This window comes from Carlito syrichta, unplaced genomic scaffold (genome assembly GCF_000164805.1).
Source record: "Carlito syrichta isolate Samal-C Ts95f unplaced genomic scaffold, Tarsius_syrichta-2.0.1 Scaffold305019, whole genome shotgun sequence".
NCBI classification, from domain to species: domain Eukaryota; kingdom Metazoa; phylum Chordata; class Mammalia; order Primates; family Tarsiidae; genus Carlito; species Carlito syrichta.
This window is the reverse complement of record NW_007249115.1, coordinates 64,927-69,747: the sequence shown is the minus strand read 5'-3', so window position 1 is coordinate 69,747 and position 4,821 is coordinate 64,927.

The window sequence follows — 4,821 nt, the reverse complement described above, 5'->3', positions numbered from 1 at the left end:
CTTTGTTTCTGTGAGAGGTCACTCAGTATTACAGACTCTAGTTCCATCCAGGTTGCTGCGAAATTCATGATTTTGTTCTTTTTTATGGCTGTGTAGTATTCCATTGTGTATATGTACCACATTTTTTAAATCCAGTCCTCTTTTGATGGGCAGCATGGTTGCTTCCAGGTTCTTGCTATTGTGAACAATGCTGTAATAAACATACGTGTGCAGGTATCTTTTTTATAGATTGACTTGAGTTCTTCAGGATATATTCCCAGTAGAGGGATTGCGGGGTCATATGGGAGGTTGATATTTAGAGCTTTTAGAAATCGCCACACTGCTTTCCACAGAGGTTGCACTAGTTTACACTCCCACCAACAGCGTAGAAGTGTTCCCTTTCCACTACACCCTCTCCAGCAGCTGTTATTTTTTGAGTTGTTGATAATTGCCATTCTGACTGGAGTTAGGTGGTATCTCAGTGTGGTTTTGATTTGCATCTCCCTGACGATTAGTGAGGTTGAACATTTCTTCATGTGTCTGTTGGCTGCTCAGATGTCTTCCTTTGTGAAGTGCTTGTTCATATCTTGTGCCCATTTTATAATGGGGTTGTTTGTTTTTTTCTTTTCAGCACGTTTGAGATCCTTGTAGATCCAGAATATTATGCCTTTGTCAGACCTGGTGTTGGCAAATACTTTTTCCCAGCCTGTAGGCTGTCTCCCTGCTCTCTTGATGGTTTCTTTGGCCTTACAGAAGCTTGTCCGTTTAATAAGGTCCCACTTGTCTATCTTCTCTCTTATGACCTGTGGGTTTCGGGTTTTGTTCAGGAATTGGATGCCAGTTCCAATTTCCATAAGGGTGTGTCCTGCATTTTCTAAGGTTCTTATGGTTTGAGGTTTTACATTTAGGTCTCTGATCCATTTGGAGTTAAGCCTTTGTGCATGGGGATAAATAGGGGTCCTGTTTCAATCTTCTGCATGTGGTCAGCCAGTTTTCCCAGCACCATTTACTGAATAGGTTCTCCTCTCCCCAGTGGAAGGTGGTGGAGGCTTTGTCAAAGAAGAGTTGTTGAGAAATTGAGGTTTTGCTTCTGGAATCTCAATTCTATTCCATTGATCTATATGCCTGTTCCTATACCAATACCAAGCTGTTTTGATGATTGTAGCTTTATAGTAAAGTTTGACGTCTGGTAATGTGATACCACCTGCTTTGCTTTTTTTGCTGAGGATTGTTCTGGCTATTCTTGGATGCTTGTGTTTCCTTATGAATTCCTGTGTTGTTTTTTCTAGGTCTGAGAAGAATGTTGCTGGTAATTTGATGGGTATTGCATTGAATTTGTAGCTTGCCTTAGGTGAGATGGACATCTTCACAATGTTGACTCTACCAATACATGAGCATGGGATATTTTTCCACTTGTGTCATCTTTGATTTCTTTGAGCAGTGTTTTGTAGTTTTCATTGTAAAGGTCTTTCATGTCTCTGGTTAGGAAGATGCCAAGGTATTTCATTTTTTTTTGTGGCCATTGTGAATGGAATTGTATTTTTTACTTGTTTCTGTTTATTATTGGTGTAGAGAAATGCGATCATCTTTTGTACATTTATTTTGTATCCTGAGACTTTGCCAAAGGCCTTTATCAGTGTAAGGAGGTTTTTGACAGATTCTCTTGGGTTTTCAAGGTATACAATCATATCATCTGCAAAGAGAGATAACATGACTTCCTCTTTTCCTATTTGGATACTCCTGATTGCCTTCTCTTCTCTGATTGCTCAAGCCAGGACTTCCAATACTATGTTGAACAGGAGGGGTGAGAGTGGGCATCCTTGTCTTATTCCAGTTTTCAAGGGAAATGGTTCCAATTTTTGTCCATTTAGGAGTATGCTGGCTGTGGGTCTCTTGTAGATGACTTTTACTATTTTGAGGTATGTTCCCCATATGCCTAGATGTTCAAGGGTTTTTATCAAGAAGGGGTGCTGAATTTATCAAAAGCTTTTACTGCATCTTATGATATAATCATGTGGTTTTTGTTTTGACATCTGTTGATGTATTTAATTACATTTATGGTTTTACGAATGTTGAACCAGCCTTGCATCCCGGGGTTGAAGCCTACTTGGTCATGATGGATGATTTTTGAGATGTATTGTTGAATCCGGTTTGCTAGCATCTTGTCGAGAATTTTAGCATCTATGTTCATCAAAGATATTGGCCTGTAGTTCTCTTTCTTTGTTGGATCTTTACCTGGCTTGGGTATCAATGCGATGTTGCCTTCATAAAATGATTTGAGGAGAGTTCCATCTTTTTCAATTGCCTGGAATACATTCAGTAGGATTGGTATCAGTTCCTCCTTAAATGTCTTGTAGAATTCTGCTGGAAAGCCATCTGTATCAGGGCTTTTTTTTGTAGGTAGTTTTCTTATTACGTAGTCAATTTTCTTGGTTGTTTTTGGTCTATTCAGGGTCTCAATTTCTTCTTGTTCCAACCTAGGTAGGTTGTGTCATATCAGAAAGTCCTCCATTTCTTTAAGGTTTTCATGTTTGTTTCCATACAGGTGTACGTAGTAGTCTCTAATGATCTTTTGTATTTCTTCAGGGTCAGATGTGACTTCATCTTTTGTGTTTCTGATTGTGCTTATTTGGTTTTTTTCTCATTTTTTCTTGGTCAGTCTAGCTAGGGGACCATCAATCCTGTTTACCCTTTTGAAGAACCAGCTTTTCATTTCACTGATTTTTTTGTATTATCTTTTTGTCTTCTATGTCCTGGATTTGGACTTTTATTTTGGTGATCTGGATTCTTCTGCTGAAATTAGTGTTTTTGTGGTCTTGCTTTTCCAGCTTCCTTAGGTGGCTTGTTAGGCTGTTAATTTGTGTTCCTTCCATTTTCTTCATGTGTGTTTGTAGGGATATAAAGTACCCTCTTATTACAGCTTTCAAGGTATACCAGAGATTTTGGTAAGATGTTTTTCATTTTCATTTGTTTCCAGGTATCTTTCAATCTCTGTTTTGATTTCATCATTGACCCAGGAGTTGTTTAGCATCATGCTGTTTAGTGTCCAAGTCTTTATGGGTTTGGGGGGGACTTTGCTGATGTCAATGTTTATTTTTATTCCACTGTGGTCCAAGAAGGTGCATGGTAAAATTTCAGTCCTTTTAAATTTGCTTATGCTTGATTTATGTCCAATTATGTGGTCAATCTTAGAATATGTTCCATGCGGTGATGAGTAGAATGTGTATTCTGTGGTCTTTGGATAGAGTGTTCTGTAGACATCAATTAAATCCATTTGGTCCAGAGTCTCATTGAGGCTCCAGATCTCCTTGCTGATTTTTTTTGTCCTGATGATCTGTCTAGGGTTGTGAGTGGGGTATTAAAGTCCCCAGTTATGATGGTGTTAGAGTCATTATCTTTCTTTAGTTTTCCTAGAAGTTGCTTTATGAAAGTTGGTGCACCTATGTTGGGTGCATATATGTTTAGGATAGACATTTCTTGTTGATGGAGTGAACCTTTTATCATTATGTAGTGGCCATCTGTATCTTTTTTAATTTTGATAGCTTAAATGGTATTTTATCTGAAATTAGGATCCCAACTCCTCCTTTCTTTTGTGTTCCATTCGCCAAAAATTTGTTTCCCATCCTCTTACTTTGAGTCTGTGTATGTCCACTCTAGTGAGATGGGTCTCTTGAAGGCAGTATATTGTTGCCTGGTGATATTTTATCCATTTTGCCATTCTATGTCTTTTCAGTGGTACGTTTAGTCCATTCACATTCAGGCTAATTATTGAAGTATGAGAGTTCGTCCCTATCATAGAGTTCTTATAGAGTTGTTGTTTTTCCACATGGTTTTCTTTTTGTCTTTCTTTTAGTTTTGGGGTTGGTTCATCTATATTTTATCTTTTCCCTGTACTCTTTTGGAGAACGTTGTTCTTTTTTCCTTTTCTTCTGTGTTTAGTACTTTCTTAAGTGTTTCATGTAGAGATGGTTTGGTGGCAGCATAAGTTCTTAGGGATTGGATATCTGGGAAAGATTTTAATTCTCCCTCACTGATGAAGCTTAGCTTGGCCGGGTAGGTTATTCTTGGTTGAAATTGTTTATCTTTTAGGACTTTGAAGATAGGGCTCCAAGTTCTCCTAGTCTGCAGGGTTTCTGTATATAAATCTGCTGCTATTCTGATTGGTCTTCCATGGTAGGTGATCTGACTTTTTTCTCTTGCTGCCTTTAGGATTTTTTCTTTTATGCCTACTTTGTTTAGGCGAATTATTATGTGTCTAGGAGTTGGTCTTCTCATTTGTTGTCTTGCAGGGGTTCTCTGAATCTCTTGTGTTTGTGAATTTTTGCATCACTGATTAGATAAGGGAAGTTTTCTTGATCTCATGGAAAGTTTGTTCCAGTATGGTCTCTGTCTCTCTTTCTGCCTCAGGAAGTGCAATTACTCTTATATTACGCCTCTTGAGGTAATCGTTCATCTCTTGAAGGTTTTGTTCTGTCTTTCTGAGCTTATTTTCTGTGTTTTTAAGAGTTTGAGTTATTTCTATATTTTGGTCCTCAAGCTCTGAGATTCTTTCTTCTGCTTGGGTAATTCTGCTTTCCATGCTTATCAGTTATTTATTTCATTCACAGTATTTTTTATTACTGTTATCTCAGATATCAGCTCCTTCCTAGTTTCTTCTTGTGTCTCCTCAATTCTTTTTAATCTCTCCATTATTGTCTTGATATCTACGTTTGTAGTTTGAGACCCTTCATTCTGGTGGCTCTTCATTGTTTGCATTCTGAAGTCAGTTTTCTCAGTGTCTGCCCTCCCAGGGGTCTGGGAGAGACCCATACTCTTCTTTTGGTTTTTCTTCATTTGTGTAGA